The sequence below is a fragment of the Mirounga leonina genome, unplaced genomic scaffold (genome assembly GCF_011800145.1).
Source record: "Mirounga leonina isolate KUSES-001 unplaced genomic scaffold, KU_Mleo_1.0 Mir_166, whole genome shotgun sequence".
NCBI classification, from domain to species: Eukaryota; Metazoa; Chordata; class Mammalia; order Carnivora; family Phocidae; genus Mirounga; species Mirounga leonina.
In genome coordinates, this window is record NW_023270418.1 from 11780510 (window position 1) to 11794367 (window position 13858).

Genomic DNA, 13858 nt, shown 5'->3' on the forward strand with positions numbered 1-13858 from the left:
TTATGAATATTAGCATGGCCGGTGGGGTGGGCAGGAACCTCAGTGAGGGGCAGGGACTGGCAAGAGCAGCTAAAATACTGCATCTTCTGGTTAAACCCGAGGAGACTGGGATTTCAAGTTGGGTATCAAAAAGCACAAACACGGACCATTGTTAAGGATAGACTTGGCCAAACACCTTTATGAGCGGCAGAAACGGAACCGACCATCCTGGATGGACAGAGCCTTGGCCTGCTAAGATTTCTTTGTGCTCTTGGTACATAGATCCATTTGTTGGTTCTTTTTACAAACTGGAATAAAGGTTTGGCCTCCATCTTCCCACAAAACTCAGTATACCTGGGGAAAATCAAAACCCCAGATTCATCCACTCTTCTCTTTGGGTTCTGTGATCAGCAGAGACCTCTACTGGCAAGAGAATGGCGGGAAAGGGAGGGAACCCACTCTATTCCACAGAGATGCCTTTATCTCTACAAATGTGTCCCATTGGCAGGTTGGCCAGAACCAGACCTACCTCTCTAAGACAAGGGCATTTCAGGACTCAGCCCAAGGTGGCATCTATTTAACCCAAAACTCTGCCATCAATAGAGCCCACAATCTGCCTAGCAGGCTTCGTCTGCCCCCCACCCTCCCCCTGAGAAAGGCATTGGTCTCAGGTGAGGGGACATGAAATGCCAGAAATGACAGAGCCTTCGACAAAATAATTTTTGCAAAGATTCAGGTAGGGATAAGGGGGTGGGGTGCTGATTTGCATTCATCTAATATGCTAGCATTAAATTCTGTCCAAGTGGGCTTTTGTCAAAACTTATACCAAATACTGGGAAGCGATCATCAACCGAAAGCAAAGTGGTCCTTCCTTAGAGAAAGGTTTCAAAGTCACCATCTTTTTTCATGGAAGAGGTAGGTCGGGAGGTGGGGAGGTGGGTTTCTAAAAGACACAGCAGATCACAAATGTGCTGATCTAACATTGTCAATGACATCTCATCCCAGATGGCAAGTGAAGGAGACACTGGGATTTAAGGCACCTAGACACTTGCCAACAGAATATGAAGACATAAGGAAAAAACAAACAAACAAGAATCCTTAAATTGCATGGTTCAAAAGGCACACAGGTCTAAAGGCAATCTGAAGAACGATTTTAAGCATCATAAGCATCTAAACCTCAGAATAATAAAAACTTCCAAAGGCAGGGAATGGGAATGCTGACTAAATTCAAATCTGTTCAGAGACTTTATTCCAGGGCACGAGGCTGAGTTGTTGCAACGTACACAAGTGGGGTGTAAAGTCAATGGGATTACATTTTCCTAATTATCTTCTGCTTGAGCTTTACAGCACATACACAAAATGAGATCAGCCGGGACTTGCCTCTCTAACAAATCACTCAGATTTAAACATTGCTCACATAAACAAAGCGGGGTGGGGTGGGAGAGAGAGAGAGAGGCCCAAGGCTGGGAAAAGACAGAGAAGGGCTTCTTCAATCACAGTTGCAAGGAACAAAAACCTGGAGGGGGGAAAGAGTTGCTGGACCGCCACCAAATCTCCCCCACTGGAGACAAGAGCCCATCTGCTGAGCTCGGCAACTTCTCTTTAACTACCATTCAGCTCGCGTCTCTGCAGAGATCTGTCTGCAGAACTGGCAGATGGACCCCTGCTTCCCCGAGTTGCTGTGTTATTTGTTTAATAAATTTAATTAATATCCATACTGCATTGGATTGCTCCCAGAAAAGGGGCCGAAGTGCTCCCTTTCCCCAATAGCTACATGATGAGTGATTTCCCAGAAAAGAGCAGATAACGGTGCCCCGGGGCCACTGAGAAATTAAAAGTACCATAAGCTTACATTACTGCCCATGGATTACTTTCTCGTAGTACACTAATATCCTTTTTTGAGGGGTATTTTAACTTTATGAAAGTATGTAATTCCAAAAACAGGCAATCCAAAGATTACCTCTTCTCTCAGATGGTAGATTTATTGGAATGGTTTTAAAAGAATCCGATTTAACCTTATATTCAATACTTTCATCTATTTCCCCCAAATGAAGCATCATGAATGGTAAGGAGGTTTCTTTTGGCAAACAGCTAGCTCCAGGACCATTGTGAACAAATTGAAAAACCTCACTGGTCATATTGAACTTGTATTATTTCCTGAGCTGAACAATGTGGCCACTGCAAATAAAGGAGAATAGAAAGGGTCTTGGACAAAATCGAGGCAGTACATGCTTCCTCTCCATTAAGTGGAGTGCCAAGCTGCTTAGTGACAGAGTCCCTGCAATCAACAAGTATGAATTAAAGCAGTGTTTTACTTGCCCTGTTATCCAATGTCATCCTGTCCTTCTCCGCAGCCTATTTCATCTTAACCTAGATTTCCCACAGTGTGTTCCCAGAAAGAATAGTCCCTTAAGGATATAAGGGTCTAGGAAACATTGTATCAAAGAAGGTTAAACAGGTTTCTTCACTGCAGGACTTCTCAGAGCCTTTAATTTGTGCTAACAGGCATTGTGAGTATTTCTGCAGAGGAGGGATGGGGTTCAATAGAAAAGGCAGCATTTCCTAAGACCCAGGCATGTGTGGCTCACCACTATATCCCAAGGCTTAATACAGGGCCTGGCAAATAGCAGGTACTCATTAATATTTGTTGAATGAATTGATCAGTGAACAAATGAATGAAGGAGCAAAGAAGTGAACCCCCAATGGTTTTGCTTAGGGATAATCTGCAGACACTTGAACATTACCATGGATAAGATTTTAAAAACATGGGCGCCTGGGTGGCTCAGTTGGTTGAACAACTGCCTTCGGCTCAGGTCATGGTCCTGGAGTCCCGGGATCGAGTCCCACATCGGGCTCCATGCTCAGCAGGGAGTCTGCTTCTCCCTCTGACCCTCCCCCCTCTCATGTGCTCTCTCTCTCTCTCAAATAAATAAATAAAATCTTTAAAAAAAAAAAAAAAGATTTTAAAAACAAACAAAATCATTTCCACACTAAAGAAGAATTGAAGGGACTTGAATCAACTGTTGACTTTGTTGGGTTTCACTTTCAAGGTGCTATTTCCTTATATTAGGTTTACTTTGCATTTTAAACTCTTCTTCACTGCTAAGTATCCTAAACAATCCCCCTCACCCCCGTTCCTTTACATGTCATGAAAACCTGATCTTGGAGAATTCTGTACACTTCTCAGCTCCTTGGCAAGACCACAATTTTTTGTCTTTGATATGCTTAATACCTTCCCAGAATCTGTGTAATGAATTCAATTCAATCATAGGCACTGAGCTGAGATGAAAAATTACTCCTTTCAAATGAGTTATTTTAAATGCAACAGCTTACAAAGCAGAATTATTTTGAGAACTTGATAGTTGCAATGTCAAACTTGTTAAATTGAAATTAAAGTTTTAATAGAAAAAATTAAAATTTATTATAGTGTAGGTTAACCCTTGTTAACCTTTGTGCCTTCTGTCTAAAACAACCCCCTATTGTTCATTTTCCTTATGTCATTTTCCTACAACACTCCATCCTGTTGATATAGCACTGAGTTCACTTGTCGTTCCCCCAGTTTCAGACTACAGCCCTTCCTGCTAATTTGATACTCATAGAGAATACACAAAACGGCACTCAATCCTACATAGCCAGAATAATGACAAGTATCTCCCCTCTAGCTCAGCTGGCTCCTAATTTCTAAACTTAAAGAAAAAATCTTCTTTTATCTGGTGACTTCAAGCTATTTATATTGAAAGCTCTCAGAAGGCTTTGCTAACAATAAAACCTTTGGGAATAAAAGGAGAAAGCAGAGAGGCTTTAAACGAGCAGTGTCTTAAGATTTCCTGCATCAAAATATTTCTTGAATTGGAGAATAAATAATCAATAAATAGAATTCAAAAAATATTGGCTGTATATGAAAACAATGGATTGTGGATCACCACATCAAAAACTAATGATGTATTGTATGGTGACTAACATAACATAATAAAATTTAAAAAAAAAAATATGGGCTAGATTTTAGGAAGTAAAGGAAAAACAGAAGGGACAGGAATTTGATATTTACTGCATGCCTATGTGCCAGCCATGGTGTTCAGTACTTACAATAATAATAAAAATAACTGACAGCTACCATTCAGGTATATGACAAATACCGTGGTAAATCTTTATATGGATTTCTATTCCTCCCAGTAGATACCATTATAATTTTAAAGTTGAGGACACTGGGGCCCAGATATGTTAAGCAATGTGTCAAAGGTCACAAGGCTAGTGAGTAGAATGGGGGAGCTCAGAATGTTCAAGCCCTGCCCATCTGACTCCAAGGCCCATGCTCCCAACAACCACTATGCTTTCCCACCCTATATGTATTATCCTAGTTCTGAGGCTATCTACAATAATACTGGGATTCTCTGAGGCCCTGCAGAATGGAAAAGAACATAATGAAAATATTTTGCATTAACAAAATATGGCAGGGGCAGGAAACTGTTGGGACTGATGTGTGTAAAGACTATCCCTCAACTTAAATTTGTTAACCTCGTCAAAATCCCAAGTCTATCTAAACTGGTTGAGCTGTCTTCTCTATCACCAGATTTTCTGGCCCACATTTTAATGTGATTTTCTCCTGCATGTATCACTTTCAATATTCTAACTACTGTGATGCATTGTAATTCTTTATATCCCCCTCCATTCCTTCCTCACTTTAGGAGCAGCAATGAATACAGAAACATGCACTTAACAATAAACCTAGATGAAAGATACAGAAGTACCCCTCTACAATTGTCTGCCTTCTCCCCAAAAGACCTCATTTTCCTGTAAGGCAACATGAGAATTTTAATTCCTAGAATAATTTATTAACAGATATTTTGGTTGTCTATCATTTATTAATATCAATAAGCATGTACTGGGCACCTCCCAAGTGCTCTCTCTCTGCCACGAGATCCTGAATAGGATACATTCTGTTATTCCTACCTCACATGGATGATGTATTAGTTATATATTGTAGCATGATGATTGGCCCCAAAACTTCGCAGCTTAAAACAACAAATATTTATTACCTCGCTGTTTCTGTGGATAGGGAATCTGGGCACAGTTTAGCTGCTTGACTCTAGCTCAAGATCTTTCAAGAAGCTGCACCCACACTATCAAATGGGGCTGCAGCCTCATCTGAAGACTCAAGTCAAGTGGGGAGGGATCCACTTCCAAGCTCATTCACCTGGTTGTTGGCAGGATCTAGTTCCTCGAGAGCTGATAGACTGAAGGCTTCCTTTCCTTCTTGGCTGTTAGCCAAAGTCCTCCCTCAGTTCCTTGCTACATGGGTCTCTCCACGGGGCAGCTCATCCTGTATCAGCCAGCTTCCCTCAGAGACAGAAAATGACAGGAGAGAGAGAGAGAGAAGCTGCAGCATTTATGTCACCTGATCTCAGAAATGACATCTCATCACCTTTGTCATATTCTATTCATTACACGTGAGTCACCGTCAGGCCCAGCCTACACTCAGGCAGAAGGGAATCACACAAAGGTTTGAAAACCAGGAGACAAGGATCACTTAGGGCCACCTTAGAGGATACCTATCTCTAATGTTGCACTTCTGAGCCTCAAGGGACACACACACACACACAAATGAACATCTACAAAATAATCCTTATTTCCCAACATTTCTGGTTTAAAACTAAATGAACTCATTTAGGAAAATGCCCATGTACAACAAACACTTCAATTCTTTCAACAAATACTACAGAGTGCTGAATAGGACCAGACACTCACTGCTCTGCAACTTTTCTTTAAAAGTAACTAAAATTGTATCATAAAAATTCACCAAGACCATGACCAAGCTCCTCTTCCCACAAGCAAAGATTCAGGAGAATAAAGATTAAGACAACCACTGTTCTTTTCTAATTAAAACCACCTCAGCATTTACTGTTAGCAACTATTTTAAGAATGCATTTTCAGGCTAGAGCTTCGATGAACAAATCCACTTGCAGACAAATACAAAACACATTCTCTAACATCGGCTTTAATAATGATAGTGGTGCTATTTCAGTCTCCCTATGCCTTCTTCTTTTTGTCTTACAGCTCAACTGACCAGAATTTGGGAGGGAAAGAAGAGTATTATTTACTGATTCCCTTCAAAACTCAATATACATCAAGTAGAGACCATCGATGATAAATGGCACAAACTGGACATCTCATCTGTGATGCGAAGAAAACACTTAAGCTCCTCCAGAATTTTAATTGCCTTAAGGGAGAAGAAAAGAAGGGTGAGAGGAAATCATTTAGAAAGAAATTCGTGAGCTGGCTTAGGTTCAGCTATAGAGAAATAGCATTCCATCTCTCTGTACACCTCAGTTTTTGTAAAGACACTCATTACACGTGTAAATATATATATTACAACCTGTAATAAGTGCCAAAAAGGAAAGAAAAAAGTGATAGACAGTAAAGAGAATTGCAGAGTCAAAGAAGTTCTCTCTAAAGAGGTGATATTTAAGCTGAGAAGTGATGAAGGAGAAGGTTCCAGGCATGTTAAAAAAAAAAAAAAAAGGAACGTTCCAGATAGAAGGAATAGCATGTTTCCTGATAAAAGGAAGAGCTTGGCATGCTATAGGAATCAAGAAGGCCACCACTGGGGCAGAGAGTGGAATCAAATAAGATCTCACTGGCTATTGTGTGGGAAATGGATAGGGCATGACTGGCAGCAGAGAGATCAGTTATGAGGCTGCTATAGTCATTTAGGGAAAAGATGATGGTGGCCTGATCTGGGGCATTGTTAAAAGAAACAGAAGTCAGAGGCAAGAAATATTTAGGAAGTAGAAATGACAGGTGAGATTGGATGGGGGTGGTGATAAAGAGGTGGAAAGAGAAAATGAGAGAGAGAGAGGGAAATGACTTCTACATGGATGACTTCTGTGTATCTGGATTATCAACCTGGTGAGCAGTGTACTTCCATGTGACCCATCTCTCTGGCTTTGAGAAAGCAGCTTCCCAGTTGCCTTGAGAAAAATTCTGCAGAACTTAATTCTCACTTTTCATCCTGTCAGCCATGGGTGAAATCCCCCATTAACTGGGAAGTCAGACAGGAAACAGACTAAAATGCCCGCAGAAAGAGGACTGAGAAGTTATAGAGTATGCATACAATCAAGAAAAGATTTTTATTGATCATCTGTTCCAACCACTCTACTTTAACGATGAGCAAAGTGTGACTCAGGGATGTTGAGGAGCCAAGACCAAAGTTAAAGAGCCAGTTAATGACAGAACCAAGGCTAGAATCCAGTTCTCCTGACAGGACAAAATATGAATGAAGCAGCATATGACAAATGGGTACAATGATGACATGTACTTAATAGCCATGTATTTACATTTTCCTTTCCTCCCACCTCCAATTCTTGATAAAGAGGTTCAGCATTTGAATGCAAATTGGTGGGGGGGGCATAAAATTTTGCATCCTGTTTTGAAGAGAGCCTGCTAAACATATGCTATGGGTACTAAACAGTAGTGCTCTAAGTATTACTGCAAAGAAGGAAGGGAAGGAGGTGGGAGGGGAAGGGAAAGAAGGGAAGGGACTGAAGGATGGGAAGGAAGGAAAGAAGGCAGGCAGGCGGACAGGAGGAGAGAGAAAAAAAAGCTAAAAATTTTAGCCTCCATTATGTTGTTGAAAATAAACAAATTTGGACCCTATATGAACCTGTGATGCCTCTTTTGCTTTACTAGGCTATAAATGGTAATGAAATCTGTGGGAAAATTTTTAATATTTTAATTTCCTAAGCCTAAGGATAGATTTTATCGATTTTACGTTTTTCTAGTGGTCCAGTTCTAGTTCTTTTCCAATATGAAGGAACAGATTGTGAATTCAGAAAGAGGTAACAAATGAAAAGAGAGAAGATGATAAGTACAAAATATCATTATTTTAGCTAGAATATTCCCTTCCCAAATGATATTTCAGCACTAGCGGTATTCCATTTCACCCCTCAATCTACTGGCATTTACTTTTAACTCTCCTTTACAAATTCATTCTGATACAAAATTCAGAGAAAAATCTATGTAAAATATTTCAAATTGTGAGATATCTCACAACAACATGTTTGACTAAATTCAAGTTCTCGGGACAACTTTGAGTGAAGTCTTTCATGCAGACTTACACCTCCAAGCTTTTAAAAAAAAAATGCTTATGTCAACAGATCCAGTTTTACATGAGAAACAAATAGCTTTCATATACATTTACACCCACCAACAGAGAAAACAATCTAGCCTGAAGCTACCCATTTTCCCTGAAATTATGGACAGCCTATGCAAGTTGAAAATGTCTGTACGAAAGCTTTAAACCAGAATTAATTTTGCTTAAGATATCCACCAAATCTTTATTCCTCTTAAGAGGAAAGTTAATTCTTAGGGCCTGGGCACATTGCAGATATGAAGTTTGGAAAGATCAATTGCTCCTTTTTCTTTATTTCATGCTCTCCACTCAAAATGGCTGGCTAAATTTAGGTAACACTTTCCCCCAAACTCTCATTACACCCCTCATCGTAAAGCACAATGTAACTGCTCAGAAAGTTATGAGTCATGGAAAAGAGGAGGTTATAAAGCCTTTCTCCTCTAAACTAAATAAAAGCATTTACTGCCAACCTCAGGAGAGAAAAGTCAAATCAGTCTTCCTGAAAGCGAGTGAATCAGTTCTATAAACTCCCACAAGATTCTTCTCAAATAATTTGCAAAAAGAATTAGTTCAGTCTTCACCAAAGGAGTTAAAAACAAATCCCACTGTGTTTCTGTAATTCAGTGATGAATATATGACTTGATAATTTTCTTGTCAGTGAAAAGATCCAACTTAAACCTCTTCCAATTAGGTTCTGTATTTAAGTGAAACCTTGAAGTTCAAATAATAAACTTTAATCAAGTAACAAAATAAAGCAAACCCTGGCATTTTAAGTATGTCATAAACAAAGAGGGCTGTCACAAATTCAACTCCACCACATCTCCAAACTCTCTCAGGACCTACGTATAGTGGCTCTGTCCACACCCAAGGGATTCATGGGCCTCCAACACCATCAGGCTAGGCAGAAAAGGGAAAGGGAGAAGATGAAAGGTCCATGCCTGCTATTTCTCCAGTGTGTTCAATTTTTCTGCCAAGAAAGCAAAGGGTTTTTTAAAATAGTCTCATCACAGTAGTCTACTACTCGCAGGCATCCAAAAGAGAGTAAGGGTCCATCATTACCTTTAAAATAGAGAAATAAATACCACCACTAGCTACATCTAGGTGAATATCCCCTTCACCGACGCACATTCGGCACTTAGACACATCCATCAGCCCCACCTCCCCACCCCACTGCCTAGATCAGAACTGGTAGGCACGCACTGATCTGACATGTAATGTGGCCCACCAGGGAAGTAGTCCATTAGGTGGCCAATCACGGGCCGCCCTCCAGCAACACCCCCATGAGGTCGGCTCCTCGGAAGGATATGAATCATGGTTAGTAATAGAGGCTGGTTCCCAATTTCCACTACACTAACTCACCTGTGGCCGCCTCATCTTTTCCACTTGTCACATACGTGAGAAAGGGAGGAGTAGAGGTGCTGGGGCCTGCAGGGAGGGGGTGCGAGCACGTTCCATCTGAAAGATGATGCCTGACATTGACCAATCAAATTCCAGCAATCTTAGACCTAGCTGATGTGCTTACCAAGAGGCATCCAATCCTTAGGAAAAACCCTTAAACCACAACAAAATACTAGGGATAGATGAGTTGGTGCAAAAAAAGAGGCTAGACTTTCCCCTGCCTGGGCCCATGTCTTCCTCCCAAGCTCTAGAGAATTTTGTTTCCCATTTTTTATTAATACCTACATGCTCAATGCTGCGATAACTCTGAGTCTTCAAAGAATCCTTAGGCGAATGGCAACTTTCTACGGTATCGCAGGGTTATGCAGATGTTATTGGCAACTCCGGCACCCTAGGATTTTGCACACACGTATTCCTTCTGTTTAGTATTGCATTCAGTTTTGAAAAACTTATCTACCTGAGGTCCAGGTGTGGATTCCTTCCTCCAACTAGAACAAGTAATAGAAGTAGTAAATTTGCATGTGTGTGCCCGTGTGTGTAGAAAAGTGTATGAAATATTAGAATGGGAAGGTGAAAATCTGGGAGTAGAACAATGGGCCAATCAACATGGCCCCCAGGCCTAGATTAAGAAATATCTTAGGTCTGAATGGCACTTTATAAACACATCTTTATAATTTATAAGCACATCTGTTTCATTTCAGGAAGCCTCATTCAGTCTAAAAGTACCAAGATGTGCCACAATTTACTACAACATGAAAACAGAATCCTGTTACCCAAGTACTGTGTTTCTTCAGGAAGTTTGTACTAGCTGTGAACAGATATCTTATCCTCGACATTCACAAATGTGGGAGAAGTCTTATGACCCTAAAAATTCTTGAAACCTCGAAGTCAAAATAAACAGGCCAAGTGTGCTAATCATCTGACAAATGTGGAAGGCTGAGATACCTTCCTTTTGAGTTTTATGAAGATATTCTAAAGCTCACTTTCCTGCAAGTAGGATTTTCAACATATAAATTTCACTAATGCACAAACTGAATAGAATCAGGTCAGTATAATCCTCATATTTCTGCCAGCTGGGATCCTGGATGTTGAGATGTGACTGCCTCTCTCCATGGGCCTGAAACCACCAATCTGTTTCCCACGGGTCACTGCACAGCCATCAGATGGAGACACTATGTGGTCACTACCCTAAGGAACAGATCCAAACTACCTACGTCGAGGGAAAAAGCTACAGCTCCCATTTCCAATCTCCCAAGCCACCCCAGTCCCTCTGCAAAGGAGTATCAATAGAGAGACTAAATGAATTGTTTACTTAATTGTGCTGTGCAAGCTGAATAATTGCACGCTTTCCAGAAAGGCTTTGTAACCAATGAGATGGCACTGGATCTGCCAAACCTTTACCTTGAAGCCAACATCCTTTCTTTCTATAGTCTCTCTCCTATCACAAATAATGGCAACCCTGATATTATTTCCAGAGGAGGCAAAACCATGGCAGAAACATCAAAAAACATGTCTTTCAAAATGGAAAAAAAATCTCCATTAAGGTGCACCCGGTGAGAACTGCCATCTCCCTATATGCCAATGTGAAACCTTTAGTTTCCAACCCCGATTTAATCCGTTACACACTGAAACAGCCAACAAACGGCAAAATAATCTACCTTTTGGGTGAGTAAAACTGGTCCATTAATGTAATGACCACATTTTAAGAGGATAAGAGAAATGTCATGAAAATAAGGTGGGTTTGAGGCTATTTTCCAAATATCAAATATTGTGCAAGACTAGAAAGATGGAAAACGGAGTGTTATTTATGTGTTGAATTTTTAGGATGATAAAAATCAACTAATACCAAGACAGAAAATACTGAGATAAGATGTGTTGAGTGGGGAAAAAATCCCTTAAGGGTAGCAACAACGGAAATTTTAGTCAAAGAAAACCCAGTATTACTTAACAAGTCAAGAGAATAAGGCTAAGGGAGATGTCTTTAAAACTCGTTCGCCAAAATTTGCTTGAAGCATTAAAAAACAGTGGAAGTTCTCAAAACAAAACACATGCTTCTGGTAAAGGAACTGTTTGTAGCACTTATTTTGTTGTTTTCATTTCATTATTTTGGTAAGGCTTCAAAGACATGGTTCAAAATAGACAAGTGTCCCTCCTACCTAATCTCCAGCCACCCATCCCTCTTTCCAGAGCCATCTACTATCACCAATTTCTTATGTTTTCTCCCAGACCAGAGATCTAAATATTCTTTAAACTCTATTTCATAAAACCTTTCCTCCTCTATGTTCTTGCCCTTGTTTGTTTTTTATTTTTTTTGCAACAGTTTTTCATTAATAATAATCAGGGTCTTTTCTCTTTTGGTAGGTATGTGCTCATAGTTCATAGTTGGAGATTCTCCAATGGGCTGTTTCTTCTCAGAGGCCATAATCCCCCATGATCCAGTCTAATCGACAGGTCTCACAGGATTAGGACTTTAAAGTAAAAGTATGCATCAGAATCTGAAAAGAATGCAAAGATGCTATTTTTACCCAAATAACCTTCAAAAAACCAACATATTTAAAACAAAGGAAAAATACAATGTATAGCCGTCACCAAACCAAAGTTCTAAGAGTGTTTGAGTCTTGACCCAACAAAGTTGTCCTGATCCACGTGCTAGCTGACTTGGATTTTGGAACATCCACCTCTTCTGATTTTTCAGGTGTAGACTGGCCCCAGGCAATATTGGCCTAAATACCTCTGAATGTGTTTGGGAGTAGAAAAGAGAGGATGGGTGTTTTATTGGGAGGAAAGATAAGAAAGGTGCCACACAGGGGTGCGGAGCAAGATGGCGGAGGAGTAGGAGACCTGGATTTCGTCTCCTCTCAGGAATTCAGCTGGATAGGGATCAAACCATTCTGAACACCTACAAACTCAACAGGAGATCGAAGAAAAGAAGAGCAACAACTCTCTCATCAGAAAAGCGACCACTTTCTGGAAGGTAGGACGTGCGGAGAAGTGAATCTGAGGAGATATTCGGGAGGATAGACAGCGGGGGAGGGGCCTCTGTCGGCCGCTTCTAGCAAGTGATGGAACCACGGAGCACAAAATCGGAACTTTTAAAAGTCTGCTCCGCCGAGGGACGTCACTCTGGTGGCTAAGCGGGGGGTGGAACCCTCCGGGACAGTGTGGTCTCGGGACCCTCGGGGTCACAGAAAGACCGGGGGTGCCTGAGTGTGGCAGAGCTCCCAGGGATCGGAGCTGGGAAGCCGGCTGCAGAGGAGGAGCCCAGGCGCGGGCTCTCAGCTCGGGGTCGCCATAAACTGTGATCCGCGGCACAGTCGGGCCCCTGCTCCTCCAGCAGGGACCCAACAAGCGGCAGATCCGGGGAGACTCACCTTCCTCCGCCGGGAGGAGCCGCGCGGGAGCGCACTGCGGGGATCTGCTGGGTTTGGAGACTCCAGCCGGGGTCGGGTGCCAGAGATAGAGGCGCGCGGTCGCAGGCCGGGCGAGCACGGAGTGCGGCCGGAGACCGGGGAGCCGGGAGTGACTGACGGCTTTTCTCTGGGGGCTCACTGAGGAGCGGGGCCCGAGTTCTCGGCTCCTCCGGGGTGGAGATTGGGAGGCCGCCATTTTCACTCTCCGCCTCCAAAGCTGTACGGGAAGCTCGCAGGGAACAAAAGCCCCGGAGAGCAAACCCGAGCAGATTCCTTAGCCGGGAGGGGGCAAGGGCGGGGCAATTCCGCCTCCGGCAGAGACATTTGGAAACCACGGCAACAGGCCCCTCCCCAGAAGATCAGCGAGAACAGCCAGCCAAGACCAAGTTTACCGATCAATGAGAACGGCAGAACTCCAGCGCTAGGGGACTACTGCACATAGAATTCACGGCTTTTTTACCATGATTCTTTAGTCTTTTAAAGTTAATTTTTTTTAACTGTCTTTTTGTCTTTTTATTTCTTTTTGAATTTTTCTTTTTCCCTTTTTCAACCAACATCTTATCAGTCCCTTTTTTTAAAAAAAAACATTTTTATTTTTCATTTTTAGAGTCATATTCTATCCCTTCATAGTAGTTACCCATATTTTTGGCTTATATATATAAGTTGTTCTCTCTTTAAAATTTTGAGATAGTTTCTTCTAACAGATTAAAATATACCCTAAATCTCTAGTATATGGTGTTTTCTATTCCCCTGCCTGATCACATCCTCTCCCCTTTTTTTTTTCTTTTTCTTTTTTCTTTTTTTAAATCCTCTTCTTTCTTTTTTCAAACAACTTCTTATCAATTCCTTTTATAAAATTTTTTATAATTTCCATTTTTACAGTCATATTCCATCCCTTCATCATATCAACCCTTATTTTTGTACATATATAAGTTTTTCTTTC

The 13858-nt window shown here is 41.3% G+C and overlaps 1 protein-coding gene across 4 annotated transcripts in view; it reads right to left on the reverse strand.

Moving 5' to 3' along the window:
• LOC118015733 overlaps positions 1-13858 on the reverse strand; it is a 185526-nt gene that overhangs the window by 113212 nt on the left and 58456 nt on the right. Inside the window, exon 1 of one of the 4 annotated variants that reach the window (XM_035012521.1) lies at positions 5174-5411. The exons of the other annotated variants lie outside the window; for them this stretch is intronic. The gene's annotated coding sequence lies outside the window, so the exon portion shown is untranslated. Of the gene's footprint in view, positions 1-5173; positions 5412-13858 lie in introns of those variants that run through there. 4 annotated transcript variants of the gene reach the window in all.